Below are 20,493 nucleotides of genomic sequence, written 5' to 3'. Positions count from 1 at the left end.
AGGACTTCTATCTTGCATGGGCTGCTATATATACTTAATCAAAGGACTTTTTCTAGAGAGTGAGGTACCAGAGCACAAGGAGAGCCGTAAGAAGATCGTGTTAGCACGATTCAACGAAGACAAAAAAGATCTTGTTTTTATTTGTGAATCTTTATTCTAAGTTGTAACTTGGATGCTAGTTTTCTTATTCGTGAATCTTACTCTTGTTTCATACTTGATTTTGTTATTTATTCAGTGTAAAGACTACATTTATTATACCATGTTTTCATCGGAACCCACGTTGAGGATGAGTCCAATTATGGACTAATCGTTATTGTGGGGTTCTAGCGGATTTACTTATGGATTTTTTAGGTAAATTATTTTGATGCCTTAGTGTGTGGTGATTGTATGATAACCTAGTATTGGTTGTGCTTATTCGTCTTATGAGAGTCGCGAACTTATAAGATAGCGTGTTAATCTTTAATGAAGCGACAGTGAATTTAAGGATTTAGAACTTGCCATGCTAGCATAGGTTCATGTGTTATTATTATGCATAATTCATAGGTAATTTTAACATTATTACTTGCCCTGTATAATCATGATAGATAGCTTGTTCTTTAAACCTTTATGTTATCAAATTCTATAGACATATAGAGTCTCAATATAATTGGTGTCTATTCAGCTTTTATATCTTTGGTGGATGTATGGTAGTATGTTATTCGTGCAGTGAAAGTTGGCGTTTAGCAGTTTCGTGTTATTTGATTAGTATCATCACTATTGCATGCTAAGGTTAAGAATAATAAGACTATTGAATGAAGTATATAATGAAGTTAGAAACCCATGCTTGTCTCATATAATATACAACTCTCTTTACTCTTTTAGTTATAATTGTTAGTTTAATTTGTAGTTATAATCAACCTCAATTTGTTATCGTCTTAGCATTGGATAATAACCATATCATCGGTGCATAAGTGCATAAATTACATAGTAACCAAATCCAGTCTCTATGGGAACGAACTAGAAACAATTTTATATTACTTGTGAATGTGTATACTGGTGTGAATTATTAGCGCGTGTTTAGCCCTAACAAGTTTTTGTTGCCTCTACCTTGGACTGCAGTGTTAACTTTTAGTTTATGTGTTTGTCATCAATGATCCTTAAAGTCATTGACTTGGACATTGTTACTTACCTACTCTTTTTCTTGTCTGTTTTCAGGTAATATAGCGATCATTTATGCAAATGCGTTAGCGAGTTCGTAGGATAATTCTGGATAAAGACAAGGAAGAAGTTGTAGAGGAGCGAAGGGAAGATTTTGAGGATGAAGAGAAAGTAGTAGAGGAGGAGAAAATCGAAGAACCACCTTTATTAGAGATGGGAAATTGAGAAGATAATACTAAGGCGTTGATGGACTATTCTAAGCCTAAGATCAATGATATTCAGTCAAGCATCATTAGGCCAGCCATCGCGGCTAACACTTTTGAAATTAAGTCGAGCACAATTCAGATGATACAGAACTTAGTTCAGTTTGGGGGTTCCCCTACTAAAAACCCCAACATGCACATCAGGGATTTTTTCGAAATATGTGACACTTTCAAGTTCAAAGATGTGTCTGAAGATGCTATCAAGATGTGACTATTCCCATTCTTTTTAAGGGATAAAGCAAAATGTTGGTTACATTCTATAGAACCAGGGTCTATCACCAAATGGGAGGATCTTGCTCAAAATTTTCTCACTAAATTCTTTCCTATGATGAAGACTGCTGCAATCAGGAATGCTCTTACTCAGTTTGCTCAGCAAACTGGTGAATCTCTGTGTGAGGCTTGGGATCGATATAAGGAGATGCTAAGGAAGTGCACACGCCATGGCATGCCTGATTGGATGATTATCAACTGTTTCTATGATGGTTTAGGTGCACAATCTAGACCTATGCTCGATGTAGCATCTGGTAGAGCCTTATGGGCTAAAAGCTATAATGAAGCTTATGAGTTGATTGAGCTAATGGCAGCCAATAAATACCAAAATCCTACATAAAGAATGTTACAAGGAAAGGTAGCAGTAATTATGGAAGTGGATCAAGCTACTGCTATAGCTGCTCAACTTCAAGCTTTGACGATGAAAGTGGACTCTTTGTCTAATTATAGGGTTAATCAGATCACTAGTGTTTGTGAGCTTTGTGTGGGGCCACATGAAACTGAGCAGTGTGCTATTTCTAGCGAATAAGCTCAATTTGTGAGCAACTTTCAGATTTCACAAAAACAAGCTCCAACCACTTATCATTCGAATAACCGCAATCATCCTATCTTCAGATGGAGCAACAATCAGAATGCGGTGCAACAATCTTATCAGCCATATACAGCAAGGCAGTATAACCCTCCTAGTTTTCAGCAAACACAATATGCCCCAAAGCAATAAATTCAACTTCAGCAGTTACCTCAAGCTAATGAAAAATCTGAATTGGAGGAGTTGAGGCTCATGGGCAAGACCCAAGATGTTTCTATCAAGACCTTGGAGAATCAGATTGGGCAAATTGTTAATGCATTACTGAATCATCAACCTGGCACTCTTCCGAGTAATACTGAAGTGCCAGGCAAGAAGGAAGCTCAGGAGCTTGTTAAAGCAATCACATTGAGGTCTGGTAAGGTTGCGAATCTTGAAAAAGCTAAGACTCCAGATTCTGAAGTGGAGGCTAATGAAGAAGAAGTGCAGAAGGAAGCCGAAGTGGAACTAAGGAAGACTACTGTTGAGCACACTCCTCTTGAGGGTAATACAGGGGAGAAACAGATATATCCTCCACCTCCTTTTCCTAAAAGGCTGCAGAAGAAGAAACTGGATAAGCAGTTTGCGAAGTTTCTAGAGGTGTTCAAGAAACTTCACATCAACATACCTTTCGCTGAAGCTCTTGAACAAATGCCTACTTACGCGAAGTTTATGAAAGGTATTCTCTCTAGGAAGGTGAAGCTTGATGACTTAGAGACCGTTGCTCTTATGGAGGAATGCAGTGTTGTGCTACAACAGAAATTGCCTTCGAAGCTTAAAGATCCTGGAAGCTTCATTATTCCTTGTACCATTGGAAATGTGTCGTTTGATAAGTGTCTATGTTACTTGGGAGCTAGCATAAATCTGATGCCATTGTCAATCTTTAAAAAGTTTGACTTGCCTGATCCAAAGCCTACATACATGACTTTACAGTTGGCCGATCGTTCTATTACATATTCGTAAGGTATTGTGGAGGATGTCTTGGTCAAGGTAGATAAACTTATCTTCCCTACTTATTTTGTAATTCTTGATTTTGAGGAGGATAAGAAAATTCCCATAATCTTGGGAAGACTTTTCTTGGCTACTGGACGAACCTTGATAGATGTGCAGAAAGGTGAGCTTACCATGCGAGTGATGGATCATGATGTGACTTTTAATGTGTTCAATGCTATGAAATACTCTACATGAAATGAGGAGTGTTTTAAGGTGGAAATGGTCGATACTTTGGTTAATTCTGAATTCGATCGATTGCTAAGGTCTGATGCCTTAGAGAAAGCCTTGTTGGGGAATTCCGATAGTGAAGATGATGAAGGTGATGAGCACTTGCAATATTTAAATGCTTCTCCCTGGAAGCGAAAGATGGATATGCCTTTTGAATCTCTTGGATTGGAGGAGTTGAAAAGTTCTCTGAAGCGCCTCAAGCCATCTATTGAGGAAGCTCCTACTCTTGAGCTTAAACCTTTACCTGAACATTTGAGGTATGCATTTTTAGGTGATGCATCTACTTTGCCTGTTATTATTGCATCTGACCTTTCAGGTACCGGTGAGGAGAAGCTTTTGAGAATTCTTAGAAAGTTCAAATCAGCAATTGGTTGGACTATAACAGATATAAAGGGAACCAGCCCTTCTTATTGTATTCACAAAATTGTGCTAGATGAAGTAAGCAAGCCTACTGTTGAGCAACAGAGAAGGCTAAATCCGATCATGATAGAGGTTATGAAGAAGGAAATCCTCAAGTGGCGAGATGCAGGGATCATCAATCCTATTTTTGACAGTTCATGGATGAGCCCAGTTCAATGTGTGCCAAAGAGAGGTGGTATCACTGTGGTAGCAAATGAGAAGAATGAGCTTATTCCTACAAGAGCAGTCACCGGGTGGAGAGTTTGCATGGATTATAGGAAGCTGAACAAGGCTACAAGGAAGGATCACTTCTCTCTTCCTTTCATTGATCAGATGCTTGATAGATTGGCTGGGCATGATTACTATTGTCTTCTGGATGGCTATCCATGATATAATCAGATTTGTATCGCTTCAGAAGATCAAGAGGAGACTATATTCACATGTTCTTTCGACACTTTTGCTTTCCGAAGAGTTTCTTTTGGGCTATGTGGAGTGCCAGCCACTTTTCAGAGATGTATGATGGCTATCTTCTCTAATATGATTAGAAATAACGTAGAAGTGTTCATGGACAATTTCTCAGTCTTTGGAACTTCTTATGACGAATGTTTGCATAATCTTAGGTTAGTGCTGAAAAGGTGCATTGAGACCAACTTGGTTCTCAATTGGGAGAAATATCATTTTATGGTGCGCTAAGGCATCATTCTTGGACACAAGGTTTCTAGTAAGGGTCTAGAGGTGGACAAAGCCAAGGTGGGGGTGATCGAAAATCTCCATCCACCAATATCTGTTAAGGGAATTTATAGTTTTCTTGGTCATGCGGGTTTCTCTTGGTGTTTCATCAAGGAATTCTCAAAGATTTCGAAGCTGTTGTGTAATTTACTAGAAAAAGACGTTCCTTTTAAGTTTGATGACGAGTGCCTTACTGCTTTTGAAACATTAAAGAAGAGTTTGATTACGGCACCTGTCATAACTGCACCTGATTGGTCTAAACCATTTGAAATGATGTACAATGCGAGTGACTATGCAGTTGGAGTAGTTCTTGGGCAACGCAAGAACAACATATTTTATATAGTCTACTATGCTAGTAAGACTATTAATGGTGCTCAACTGAATTACACCACTACTGAGAAAGAACTTTTGGCTATCGTCTATGGTTTTGAGAAATTTCAATCTTATCTACTTGGGACGAGGGTGACAGTTTTCACTGATCACGCAGCAATTCGATATCTCGTCTCGAAGAAGGACTCGAAGCCAAGGTTGATTTGATGGGTTCTTTTACTTCAGGAGTTTGAGTTAGAGATCAAGGACAGAAAAGGGACTAAAAATCAAGTCACCGATCATCTCTCGCGCTTAGAGGATCCAATTGCTACTTCACAAGATAAGTCTTTGATTAACGAGTCTTTTCTCGACGAGCAGTTATTTCGAGTGCAAGAAGAAGAACCGTGGTTTGCCGATATTTTGAACTACCTTGTAAGTAACGTTATGCCTCCAGAGTTCACTCCCGCTCAAAGGAAGAAGTTTCTACATGAAGTGAAGTGGTATATGTGGGATGAGCCATTTCTTTTTCGCCAAGGAGCTGACCAAATCATTAGGAGATGTATTCCTTACAGCGAAATAGGGGTGATCTTGCGAGATTGCCACTCAACGGATTATGAAGGACATTATGGTGGAGAAAAGATAGCATCTCGTATTCTTTATACAGGTTTCTTTTGGCCAACTTTGTTTAAAGATGCTCATCAGTTCGTATTGAAATGTGATCGATGTCAACGTGTGGGTAATATGTCTAAGAGGGATCAGATGCCTCTTAATGTGCTTCTCGAGGTCGAAGTCTTCGATGTTTGGGGAATTAACTTCATGGGGCCATTTGTCTCATCTAGTAACAATCAATATATCTTGTTGGCGGTTGATTATACATCAAAATGGATTGAAGTTAAGGCGTTGCCAACGAACGATGCAAAGGTAGTGCTAAATTTTCTTTACAAGCAGATATTCACAAGGTTTGGGACTCCAAGAGTCATAATCAGTGATGAGGAGTCACATTTTTGTAACCGCAAGTTCACTGCTATGATGCAAAGGTATAATGTGAATCATCGCATTTCTACGGCTTATCATCCTCAGACGAATGGTCAAGCTGAGGTATCTAACAGGGAGATCAAGCGCATTTTAGAGAAAGTTATGTGTCCATCAAGAAAGAATTGGTCCTTGAAGCTTGATGAAGCTATTTGGGCGTATCGAACAACATACGAGACTCCGCTAGGGATGTCACCGTATCAGTTGGTTTATGGGAAGGGGTGTCATTTACCGGTGGAGCTAGAGCATAAAGCGTATTGGGCTTTGAAGAAATTGAATCTGGATTTGGATGCGGCTGGAAAGAAGAGGATGCTTCAATTGAATGAGCTCGACGAGTTTCGACTTCAAGCTTATGAGAACAATAAAATGTATAAGGAAAAAGTCAAGAGGTGGCACGATCGGGGTCTAGTGCTCAAATCATTTGTGCCGGGGCAACAAGTTCTTTTGTGTAACACCCCCAAATCCGGGGTCGGGGATACGGGCTGTCACGAGTTCCATTTCCCTTAATAACACCCAATCTTAATAAATAATCAACTACTCTGTACTGTGACCCCACAATAAACACACACACCACAAGTTATAGTCTCAGAGATGAATATCCAAAAATAATCACAAGTCGTTTTATTCCACAATTATATGCCAATACACCTTAAAAGGGTTTCTGAATAAATTTACATTTCTTTGCCATTATTACAATTCATAAATATACATAAATCTGGTACATTAAAAGTTGAAGCCTAGCCTATTGGTAGTTCCTACCTCAGCTACAGCGACATCAACGCCTATAGGAAACTGCGGAACGTTTCCTATCCGCTCGCGAATTGGGAGCTTGGTCTTGTTCATCTTTTCTATCTGTTGTTGTGTGATGAAAGAAGAAAGCAAGGGTGAGCAGCAAGCCCACCAAAATAATATGTATAATGATTTACAGTATATGAGCCTTCTCATAGTACTCATGAAAGTCTTGGTCAAAAGAAATGAACTAGGTTTGATACCTTAATGCGATGAAGTCGCAAAATATTCAGTATATATATACATATATACTTTTCAAAATATTGGAAGTCCTCTTCCATGCATAATACACACAGAGTTCCAGTTTATAATTGTATAAAACTATCGTTGCAAGGAGATCTTATATATCTAACCTTGTCTCAACATTTTTCTGAAAATCTTTGACATGCACCAGATAATCATTTACTAGATATAAGTTTAAAAGATGAAGTTACAAGATACTCCAATTTACTTATATCTTTTCCAAATACTGCTTGAACTACCACCGTTCAAGTTATAATGAGCTTTCAACAGTTCATCACATAGATGAGACTACAAGACAAGATTTGAATAGATTAAATCTTTAAAATATCATCAAAATAAAATGAAGTTATGAGATACTTCATTTGATGCAAACATCATTTTGAAAACTTGACCCTGCCAACGCTCAATAATCGCCCAACCGTAGCCTTTCTATCGAAGTGCTCTGGGTAGTGTTGCAGAAATATCCAATTGGATGATGAACTCATTATGGGAGTTTGCCGCGCCAGGAAGACCACTTACGATGATCAGTCGTAGTAGTACAACCCCGCCATTTTCTACATGTAGAGGAAAACCTGTCGGATTTACTTGTCAACCGAACACTGAACTCCTAAGGAATGGACCGCCTTAGCGGAACTTCCGGGCCATTTGGGCCAATATAATAAGGCTGGGCCGGCGCTACTCGACAACTTACGCCATCCTAGTTCAGATGAAATCCATGACTCTGAAACGTAAAGCTCGTCCCCCCTTTCCCCAAGTAGAAACTTGTTGGTACGGCTCCACCAAGAAGTCGTATCTAGTTGGAAAGGAAAACTCACCAATATTTCCCAGGCGATGCCTATTAATGGATTAACTTGTTCCAAGAATTTTACTTCCCGAGTGTTGCGTAAGTAATCAAAAACTCTTTTATCAGAATAGCAACCTTGTTGCGAATATAAAATACACCACAGAGCCGGATCCCTCAGGTTTTGAGCGAGTATTTAAATCCCCTTCGAAAGGAGGATCTTAAATATAAAAATGAGTTTTGGGATCCGCTCTAACTTTTAAAAATCATTTTGAAGACTCGAAAACATTTTTAAGAATGTTTGGAGTGATGCTGATTTAATAAAATAAATCAGTCCCAATATATAAAAATATCTGAATATTATTATTTAAATAATATTCCCATAAAGAATAATCTTTATAAAAATAATTGAAGTAGATGTTGTAAAACTTATACTTGAAATGACTCTTAAATAACCAAAGATATACTTATACGAAAGTAATATCTTTATTTGAATAATCAAAAGTAAGTTTGATTATTGACACATTATTCTTTAATAAAATAAAGAATATTATTAAATAATAAGCGGAGTCATAATACCTCGAATGAATATTATAAATAATATTCATTAAATAAAATAACGGAGTCATACATCCTCAAATGAATATTTAAATAATATTCATCAAATAATATGAACTGAGTCATAAGCCCTCGAATGAATATTCAAATAATATTCAATAAATAATATAAAGGAGTCATAAGTCCTCGAATAAATATTCAAATAATATTCAATAAATAATATAAAGGAGTCATAAGTTCTCGAATGAATATTCAAGTAATATTCAATAAATAATATAAAGGAGTCATAAGTCCTCGAATGAATATTCAAGTAATATTCAATAAATAATATAAAGTTATCGAATAAACCTTATTCGATTAATAGTTTTGAAAACTATAACCATACATATATATAAATATATATATATATATATATAAAATCTACTCGGGATCCTCGACTCCCGATTTTAGAAAATGTTTTCACCTTTGGGTCCCTATACTAAGGGTATATGCAAATTACCGCTATTCCCAAGCATAGGTATTATCAACTGAACCAACAGATATATATGGCAAGAATACGAAACATGCATGCATATGTACCATATCACACAATACAATATATCGCAAGAATTTGCTAATTTAACCATAATGCATCTATCACAAGATAATGCATATACAAGTGTATACATCACAACAACAGTATAACGGATAGAAAACTTGCCTGAGTGCTCCCGGATAGACTTAAGCTTAGAGTGGGTCCGATAACCTATGAATAACAACATAAGTCGGAATTAAACCCCGGTCGCTTAAGAAACTAGACTTTAACCATTTAGAGTCCTAACGTTCGCTTTCGCGCTTAACGATTCACTTAAGTCGCTCGAGTACTCTCGGCTCCACCATTTTTAATAAATTAACCATTAAGGTTTTTAAGGCGATTCTTTCGCGAGTGTCTTACCAACTTCCTAACACACTTAAAATAATTGTTTCATACTTCAATTAGTCCTTTAAGGTCTTTAACCTATGTTTCGAAGTAAGGCGAGGGGTAATGATTCATTCGCGAAACGTCGTTACTTAAAACGACCGTTTCTCCTAAACCGTACATCGGAATCAAACGAACCACATATCAAAAGGAAGCTCGTAACATGAACTATATAAAAATGTCAATGGTCAAAACCTATCAGGGAGTTCTCGGGTCCTAATGTTATGAACAAAAGCAGTCTAAAGTAAATCGGACATTACGACGACTATGTTTACGCGATTTCCCAAATTTTTACCATTCCAAATCATATCAATCCAACTACCAATCAACAACAACTCAAGATATACATCAATGCTACTGATTTCAGTCATAATAAGCTCAAGGATCTCAATCCAATCATATATTATAATATCTCCAAATTCAACTAAACTACTTAACAATTAAGCTCGAATCATGCTTATCATTCAAATTATTACTCATCCATCCAAGCCATCTCCAAACTTCAACATTCAAACTTATTACTAAAGGGTGTGAAGATTTATACCTTCCTTGGGAGGTGTTAAGTTGCTAGGAAGCCTTAGGGAGCCTCCTACAAGCTTGATCTTTCCAAAGAAATCAAGAACACAAAGTTAGGCTTTGAAGTTTCTAAAAGTCCGATTTAAAGAACTGTAAAAATGAGGGTCTTACCATGCTTATTTGGAAGAGACTTGTGAACAAGAGTTGTAGGACATCTCAATACCTTTCCAACGAGCTATATCACAACATTTGAGTGAGTATTGAAGGAGATATGGCAGTTTGAAGTTGCTGGGTTTGTTTTAGCCGAGAGCTTTCTTCTTGAAATGGGAAAGTCAACTTCTAATTTTTGTGTTTTATGATATTTGCTTGGTTGCTTCTCCTTTTTGGCCTTGGAAAATGTTTTAGCTTTTTACCATGGTAAATTTTACATGGCCGAAAATCAACCAACAAAACAAAACCCCTTGTCATGCTTATGTCATCTTGCACATGTCATAATGCTTCCACTTGTCCACACCTTGTTGGTTTGATGACATCATCATCCCTAACCTCCTTGATTAACTCCTAATTGCTTGCCTAATGACTGCTGATCTGTTATACGGTTCGCTTAACGTTCATTTTCGTTTATCATTTGAGAGATCATACTCGGGATCTTATTACTTAGGTTTCTTTAACCTTTCTCAATACATTATATTCCTTTCATGATCCTCTCTTATAATCCTTGAATTTAAATCCTTTTTATTCTGTTACCTTATATTCAATTCTTTCTGTATCTGGTAGATTTTCGGGAAAAATCAAAGTGTTCGGAATTGGATTCTGACGATCTTTACATACACTTATATACCATATAGAGTACTAATAAAATCTCAGAATATCCATAACAGAACCCCTACATAGTATGGCATGAAAAGTTTTCTCATTCAGCATAATCTGCAAAATCACTATTCATAAGGGTTTCAAAAATTTCCAAAAATCGGGGTTATTACAGTCTCCCCTCCTTAAAAGGATTCCGTCCCGGAATCAGATAGAAAATGAATAGGGATACTCTCTTAGCATTGCACTTTCTAATTCTTGAGTAAATTTTCCCACATTGTGGTCCTATCACCAAACTCTGCCTAGTTTGATAACCCTTCTCCTAAGCACTTATTCCTTTTCACTCTATAACCCTTCCTGGTTGCTCCATATAGGTTACGTCGGGTTGCATGTCTATGTGCTCATATGGCCCTATTTGTCTGGCATTCGAATTACACTTCCTTAACATTGATACTTGAAACACGTTATGACTTGCTACATGTTCGGGGGTAGGGCTAGCTCATTTGCTAACTTCCCAAAACGTCTTAATATATCCAAGGGTCCAACAAATTATAGACTTAGCTTTCCTTTCTTTCTGAACCTCATCAATCCTTTCCAAGGGATACCTATAACATTACTAGGTCCCCTATTTCATACTCTTTGTCCTTTTGAGTCAAATCAGCATACCTCTTATGTCCATCTTGGGTTACTACCAGCCGTTCTCTGATTAGATCTATTATATCCCTGGTCCTTTGGACTACTGCGGGTCCGAGCATCTTGCGCTCTACAACTTCATCCTAACATAAGGGAGATCGACATTGTCTTCCCTCAAGGATCTCATAAGGCGATACCTCAATACTGACATATGATCTATTGTCGTAAGAAAACTCAATCCATGTTAAGTGATCATTCCAATTTCTTTCAAGTCTATTGCACAGCCTCTCATTATAGCTTTTAGCATTAGAGCTTTTGCTTCTCAATACCCATTCTTTTCGAGTTCGTAATCTCTACTACCTTCCGTTCCTAATATTATACTGGTTATACTTTTGCTCGTTAGCGTTCTATAACCTTTTAATAACCACGTCAACCTTAGTATCACGAATGTGTTTCCATTCCGAATACCACCACAACTTTATTACTCCTTTTTCAGTTGTTTCTATTTCCCAAAGTTTGATCAATCATATAGAAGTAAAGGAATTCGTTCAGAGATCACTATGATCATGAACACTTGTTATATCGCATAGTTAGTACAGAAGGTGGCCAGCCTTTAGTACTTGACAAGCAACTAAACAATAGATGGTATCCTACTAGGCTTATATCACAAAGATAGATAGTCATTCGGCAATACCTCCCCTTCTGGAAGGGTTGTTCTTCTAAGCTTACTTGAAATGAAAAGAAGAGAAAAGAACGAACTGAAGAGAATTGTATATATGTAAAAAAATATTGCCATAAAATATCTGGCTTGGAATCTACCTCTGAACTATAAAGGTTTGTCATAGGAGAACAAAACATATATGTATTTATATCAACAACAAGTATTATAGCATCGTATTTCACAATAGCATCCTTATTCAAGTTAAGGTCAATCCACATGGCCTCTAAAAGATAAAAATGGTTATCCGCTTTTCTTGCCTAATTTGGTAATGATAACAAGGATGTTCTGGAAGATATTGGTCGTGTTCAACGTGAACCTCTTCTTAATAATTCCTTATTTACTTTTGTTGTTTATCTCAACAGTCACCTCAATGTTGGAATATCTTTCATATCTGGCGTCTCCCTTTCTGGGTATCATGCCACCGGTCTTACACTTCACCTTCTTGAAGGTCACTTCCTTCATCCAATTTTCTTAATTTCTTACTTTCTTGTATCCTCAGTCTATCCGCGTCTCATTATTTATCCTTCGAATTATCTCAAGGTTTCCTCGAATCCTCCCAACTTACAGGGGATAAATATATGTATCTCTTATGTCCTCAACCATCAATTTTAACTCATGGTGAATCACCCTCATCCTGACGAATGCATACTTTTCTATTTCTATTGTTACGAGTCTTTAGGGTTTCCTCATACCCAACTCCCTTATCATACCTCAAACTCTATTGCCTTTATATTCCTTTCCACTTCAGTTTCTTTTTATTTTCCTTTCTCTTATCCTTATTTCATGAACCAACACAACATAAGTATTGATTTCAAACATCCCGTCATTCTGGATTCGTGTCCTCAGAACGAATCTTGACAACTTTTACAACTTAGATTCATAATTCATCATACTCATCCGCTTTTGTTCTAGCTCCAAAGCTTTTACACTATCTCCTTATCTTTGGGAATTACTTTCCCGAAAACAATTGACTGAACTTAAATCAGTTTATTATAATCTCTTGCTTCGTGCCTTCCTTGGCCTTTCACCAGCGGGTGGTCTCTCTCTTAGGAGGGTAAGTGACAAAAACCGTCTTTTGTGATTCGTTAATCATTTAGAATCTCAAATGATTCCTATATTTCCTTTAGCCAGGCTCCTGCCTCGACTGGGTCAACTTGTTCCTTGGAACACTGAGAGCTTAGCGATTTAAAGGTCCTGAAAGAATTTCCCCCTACATTGTTTCCCTCAAGGTGGTGGTTGGGAATAAAGTATAAGTTCTATTTAGACAGGTCCATGAATTTCCGTATAGGAGTACCGTCTCGGGTCTCCTTTCCTTACTCGACTTTTGTTTCCTTAGTCTGAACATTGCCTCCTCCTCCCCATAATCGGGGTCATCGTACCTATTTTAAATCCTCATTTTTCACTTCATCATATTATGGGCTCCTTCTTTCTTAATGGCGTCCTCCCTGACTATCACATTCAGGGTTTGCCCTAACTCTTATTCCTCAAACTAGCTTTCATCTAAGATTTCATCTTTAGGCTCTTGAACATTTGGAACCCAAATTCTATAGGAATGCCTCATTATTCCCTTATCATCTTTCTCGGTATTAATCTTTTATCTAATTGTTGGCTCTCTGCCTTCATTCATTACTTTTTCTGGCATAATATGTTCTCTTCCGATAATTCGGACTGTATTGCAATCTCAAACATCTTTTCGGTACCGGCTCCGGTTACCTTCACTTCTATTTCCATTTTCTCAAAATCTCTTATAAACTCTCCAAAAGACATTATCATCTTGAGTCTCTCCTTTTTACTAAGGGCATCAGCTACCATATTGGCTTTCCCCGAATGATAAAGAATCTCCCAATCATAATTCTTGATTAGCTCTAACCGCCTCCTCTGGCGTATGTTGAGCTCTTTCTACGTGAAAATGTACTAGAGCACTTATGGCTTGTGTAAATCTCGCACTTTTCTCCATACCAGTAGTGCCTCCCATCTTTAGGGCAAAAGTATTGCCACGAGCCCAAGCTCATGGGTGGGGATATCGAATTTTATATTCCCTTAATTATCTTGACGCGTACGCGATTACCTTGCTGTGCTGTATAAGAAGCACCCTAATTCCTTATGCGAAGCGTCACTACACTTCACAAAATCTCATTTTCCATCCGGCAACGCCAACATAGGGAACGTCACCAACCTTTGCTTCGGTTCTTAAAAGTTGTTCTCGCATTTCTCTGTCCATTCGAACTTCTCAGTCTTATGAGTAAGCCGCGTTAAAGGGGCTACTATCTTTACAAACTTGAACGAACCTCTGGTAGTGACCGGCCAATCCTACCTCTGGGAGTTGCCCTAACCATGGTCATCGATTCCTCAGTGGTCCTTTATTCATTCTTGTCAGGATCCTTCACGGGATCCTCCTCAGCAACAATCCCTTCTAGGACAACATCCTCAACCGCTACATCCTCAATATCAACATCATCCGGTCCTGCGTTAGGACGCTCTATCGGATCCACAATCCGATCTCCAATTAGTAATAAAACATCATCGCGCTGTTACTCCTCAACCTCAGGGTTCGGAGTCCCGCTACCATATACGATAACGAACTACGCTTCTATCACGATATTTATAAGGGTTCCCATAAGGGTTTTAACTGTCAGTACTACGTTAGGTAGCCCGACTATGAACTTGGCAAGAGTTCTTATTATCTTAGTGAACTTATTATCTTAACGTCACATCATCTCTGAGGTTTATAACGCTTAGCTCTGATACCATTTGTGTAACACCCCCAAATCCGGGGTCGGGGATCCGGGCTGTCACGAGTTCCATTTCCCTTAATAACACCCAATCTTAATAAATAATCAACTACTCTGTACTGTGACCCCTCAATAAACACACACACCACAAGTTATAGTCTCAGAGATGAATATCCAAAAATAATCACAAGTCATTTTATTCCACAATTATATGCCAATACACCTTAAAAGGGTTTCTGAATAAATTTACATTTCTTTTCCATTATTACAATTCATAAATATACATAAATCTGGTACATTAAAAGTTGAAGCCTAGCCTATTGGTAGTTCCTACCTCAGCTACAGCGACATCAACGCCTATAGGAAACTGCGGAACGTTTCCTATCCGCTCGCGAATTGGGAGCTTGGTCCTGTTCATCTTTTCTATCTGTTGTTGTGTGATGAAAGAAGAAAGCAAGGGTGAGCAGCAAGCCCACCAAAATAATATGTATAATGATTTACAGTATCTGAGCCTTCTCATAGTACTCATGAAAGTCTTGGTCAAAAGAAATGAACCACGTTTGATACCTTAATGCGATGAAGTCGCAAAATATTCAGTATATATATACATATATACTTTTCAAAATATTGGAAGTCCTCTTCCATGCATAATACACACAGAGTTCCAGTTTATAATTGTATAAAACTATCGTTGCAAGGTGATCTTATATATCTAACCTTGTCTCAACGTTTTTCTGAAAATCTTTGACATGCACCAGATAATCATTTACTAGATATAAGTTTAAAAGATGAAGTTACAAGATACTCCAATATACTTATATCTTTTCCAAATACTGCTTGAACTACCACCGTTCAAGTTATAATGAGCTTTCAACAGTTCATCACATAGATGAGACTACAAGACAAGATTTGAATAGATTAAATCTTTAAAATATCATCAAAATAAAATGAAGTTATGAGATACTTCATTTGATGCAAACATCATTTTGAAAACTTGACCCTGCCAACACTCAACAATCGCCCAACCGTAGCCTTTCTATCGAAGTGCTCTGGGTAGTGTTGCAGAAATATCCAATTGGATGATGAACTCATTACGGGAGTTTGCCGCGCCAGGAAGACCACTTACGATGATCAGTCGTAGTAGTACAACCCCACCATTTTCTACATGTAGAGGAGAACCTGTCGGATTTACTTGTCAACCGAACACTGAACTCCTAAGGAATGGACCGCCTTAGCGGAACTTCCGGGCCATTTGGGCCAATATAATAAGGCTGGGCCGGCGCTACTCGACCACTTACGCCACTCCTAGTTCAGATGAAATCCATGACTCTGAAACGTAAAGCTCGTCCCCCCTTTCCCCAAGTAGAAACTTGTTGGTACGGCTCCACCAAGAAGTCGTATCTAGTTGGAAAGGAAAACTCACCAATATTTCCCAGGCGATGCCTGTTAATGGATTAACTTGTTCCAAGAATTTTACTTCCCGAGTGTTGGGTAAGTAATCAAAAACTCTTTTATCAGAATAGCAACCTTGTTGCGAATATAAAATACACCACAGAGCCGGATCCCTCAGGTTTTGAGCGAGTATTTAAATCCCCTTCGAAAGGAGGATCTTAAATATAAAAATGAGTTTTGGGATCCGCTCTAACTTTTAAAAATCATTTTGAAGACTCGAAAACATTTTTAAGAATGTTTGGAGTGATGCTGATTTAATAAAATAAATCAGTCCCAATATATAAAAATATTTGAATATTATTATTTAAATAATATTTCCATAAAGAATAATCTTTATAAAAATAATTGAAGTAGATGTTGTAAAACTTATACTTGAAATGACTCTTAAATAACCAAAGATATACTTATACGAAAGTAATATCTTTATTTGAATAATCAAAAGTAAGTTTGATTATCGACACATTATTCTTTAATAAAATAAAGAATATTATTAAATAATAAGCGGAGTCATAATACCTCGAATGAATATTAAGAATAATATTCATTAAATAAAATAACGGAGTCATACATCCTCAAATGAATATTTAAATAATATTCATCAAATAATATGAACTGAGTCATAAGCCCTCGAATGAATATTCAAATAATATTCAATAGATAATATAAAGGAGTCATAAGTCCTCGAATAAATATTCAAATAATATTCAATAAATAATATAAAGGAGTCATAAGTCCTCGAATGAATATTCAAGTAATATTCAATAAATAATATAAAGGAGTCATAAGTCCTCGAATGAATATTCAAGTAATATTCAATAAATAATATAAAGTTATCGAATAAACCTTATTCGATTAATAGTTTTGAAAACTATAACCATACATATATATAAATATATATATATATATATAAAATCTACTCGGGATCCTCGACTCCCGGTTTTAGAAAATGTTTTCACCTTTGGATCCCTATACTAAGGGTATATGCAAATTACCGCTATTCCCAAGCATAGGTATTATCAACTGAACCAACAGATATATATGGCAAGAATACGAAACAGGCATGCATATGTACCATATCACATACTACAATATATCGCAAGAATTTGCTAATTTAACCATCATGCATCTATCACAAGATAATGCATATACAAGTGTATACATCACAACAACAGTATAACGGATAGAAAACTTGCCTGAGTGCTCCCGGATAGACTTAAGCTTAGAGTGGGTCCGATAACCTATGAACAATAACATAAGTCGGAATTAAACCCCGGTCGCTTAAAAAACTAGACTTTAACCATTTAGAGTCCTAACGTTCGCTTTCGCGCTTAACGATTCACTTAAGTCGCTCGAGTACTCTCGGCTCCACTATTTTTAATAAATTAACCATTAAGGGTTTTAAGGCGATTCTTTCGCGAGTGTCTTACCAACTGCCTAACACACTTAACATAATTGTTTCATACTTCAATTAGTCCTTTAAGGTCTTTAACCTATGTTTCAAAGTAAGGTGAGGGGTAATGATTCGTTCGCGAAACGTCGTTACTTAAAATGGCCGTTTCTCCTAAACCGTACATCGGAATCAAACGAACCACATATCAAAACGAAGCTCATAACATGAACTATCTAAAAATGGCAATGGTCAAAACCTAGCAGGGAGTTCTCGGGTCCTAATGTTATGAACAAAAGCAGTCTAAAGTAAATCGGATATTACGACGGCTATGTTTACAAGATTTCCCAAATTTTTACCATTCCAAATCATATCAATCCAACTACCAATCAACAACAACTCAAGATACACATCAATGCTACTGATTTCAGTCATAATAAGCTCAAGGATCTCAATCCAATCATATATTATAACATCTCCAAATTCGACTAAACTACTTAACAATTAAGCTCGAATCATGCTTATCATTCAAATTACTACTCATCCATCCAAGCCATCTCCAAACTTCAACATTCAAACTTATTACTAAAGGGTGTGAAGATTTATACCTTCCTTGGGAGGTGTTGAGTTTCTAGGAAGCCTTAGGGAGCCTCCTACAAGCTTGATCTTTCCAAAGAAATCAAGAACACAAAGTTAGGCTTTGAAGTTTCTAAAAGTCCGATTTAAAGAACTGTAAAACTGAGGGTCTTACCATGCTTATTTGGAAGAGACTTGTGAACAAGAGTTGTAGGACATCTCAATACCTTTCCAAAGAGATATAGAACACAATATTTGAGTGAGTATTGAAGGAGATATGGCAGTTTGAAGTTGCTGGGTTTGTTTTAGCCGAGAGCTTTCTTCTTGAAATGGGAAAGTCAACTTCTAATTTTTGTGTTTTATGATATTTGCTTGGTTGCTTCTCCTTTTTGGCCTTGGGAAATGTTTTAGCTTTTTACCATGGTAAATTTTACATGGCCCAAAATCAACCAACAAAACAAAACCCCTTGTCATGCTTATGTCATCTTGCACATGTCATAATGCTTCCACTTGTCCACACCTTGTTGGTTTGATGACATCATCATCCCTAACCTCCTTGATTAACTCCTAATTGCTTGTCTAATGACCGCTAATCTGTTATACGGTTCGCTTAACTTTTATTTTCGTTTATCATTTGAGGGATCATACCCGGGATCTTGTTACTTAGGTTTCTTTAAACTTTCTCAATACATTATATTCCTTTCATGATCCTCTCTTATAATCCTTGAATTTAAATCCTTTTTATTCTGTTACCTTATACTCAATTCTTTCTGTATCTGGTAGATTTTCGGGAAAAATCAAAGTGTTCGGAATTGGATTCTGACGATCTTTACATACACTTATATACCATATAGAGTACTAATAAAATCTCAGAATATCCATAACAGAACCCCTACATAGTATGGCATGAAAAGTTTTCTCATTCAGCATAATCTGTAAAATCACTATTCATAAGGGTTTCAAAATTTCCAAAAATTGGGGTTATTACATTTTGTTCAACTCTCGTCTCCGTCTTTTTCCTGGAAAGTTGAAGTCAAGATGGTTAGGGCTGTTTATTGTCAAAACTGTAATTCCATATGGAGCGGTGGAGATTTTTGAGAATGATCCGGGTCAAGCATTCAAGGTAAATGGTCAGAAGTTGAAGCATTACTATGGTGACACGGTAAACCGCGAGGGGGTTAGTGCCATTTTGTTGTCCATTTGATCTTGAGTTTCTACGTCAAGCTAACGTAGTAAAGCAAGCGGTTCTTAGGAGGCAACCCAAGTTTGTTGTACATTAGTAGGTAGAAGAAGCAAGAAGAAAAGAGAAAATCATAAAAAAAAATCAAAAAAATAGAAAACTTCAAGGCCCGCTTCAGAAGTCAGGTGTGCCCGCGCTGATCTAGCGCGCGACCGTGTTGAAAATTACAAAAACCAGGCGCGCCCGCGCTGTCTTAGCGTGCGGCCGCGCTGGGATCCCGATTCTGAAAAAAATAAAACCCATTATTCCTACCCGAATTTTACTCTCCCACATCCCAAATCGGGATTTTTGGCACAAAATCAATTCCTACCCGAATTTTACTCTCCCACATCCCAAATTTCCCTTTCCAAATCAAACCCATTATTCCCATAATCAAATCCCACTTCAATTCCATATACAATTCTCTTTTCACCACATATATATACATATACTTATATATAAACTTCTTCACCACTTCAAAAATTTTACAAACACAAATTCTCTCTCAAACACAAAACTCTTATTCTCTGCTCAATTCCAATGGCACCCAAGAGATAAAGAACACAAGTAAGCAGCAGCACTACCAATTCTTCTAGTGTGGGTGGTGTAAGGCCGAGGTTCTCTACTCCCAAGGCTGTAGCGGAGTATACGAGGCTTCTCTCGAAGCCTATCATCAAGGAGCGAGGTATTCTGTCATCGGGGAAGGATGGTAAGCTGTTGGAGATGATTCTGGAGATGGGCTGGGTTCCTTTTTGCGAGGCACCCGCTGCTGTCCCCATGAGTATTGTTCCTGAGTTCTATATGAACACGAAGGCTGAGAAGAATGGCTTCACGGTGGTGCGAGGGAAGACTTTGGAGTACAGTGCTGAGGCTATTAGGACGGTGATTGAGCAGCCTGCGAGGAAGCTCGGGCATGGCACTTAAAATGATAAGACTCCAGAGGACTTTGATCTGGATCTTATTATTGCTACATTATGCATGCCTGATACTCACTGGAAGATCAAGATGGGCACTACTGAGTATTTTATGTTCCCGGCTTCTAGCATGAACAGGTTTACCCGTGCATGTAACGCGTTTATTTGTGCTAACATCATGCCATCTTCTCATGTGCATGAGACTACTGTGTAGTGTGTACGGCTGTTGTGGGGCATTCTTTAGGGTGATAATGTGGATCTTGGGATGGTGATTTATCA

The 20,493-nt window shown here is 37.5% G+C and overlaps 1 non-coding gene across 1 annotated transcript; it reads right to left on the bottom strand.

The window, feature by feature from the left end:
* Positions 1 to 1,740: 1,740 nt before the first annotated feature.
* On the bottom strand, positions 1,741 to 1,847 carry LOC141676244 (small nucleolar RNA R71). Its single transcript, XR_012556843.1, has one exon. It is a non-coding gene; the product is annotated as a small nucleolar RNA R71 (small nucleolar RNA).
* Positions 1,848 to 20,493: the final 18,646 nt, after the last annotated feature.

The sequence above is a fragment of the Apium graveolens genome, chromosome 7 (genome assembly GCF_009905375.1).
Source record: "Apium graveolens cultivar Ventura chromosome 7, ASM990537v1, whole genome shotgun sequence".
Lineage (NCBI taxonomy): Eukaryota > Viridiplantae > Streptophyta > Magnoliopsida > Apiales > Apiaceae > Apium > Apium graveolens.
Note: the sequence above shows the minus strand (reverse complement) of the source record. Positions and strands in the feature narration are given on the sequence as shown.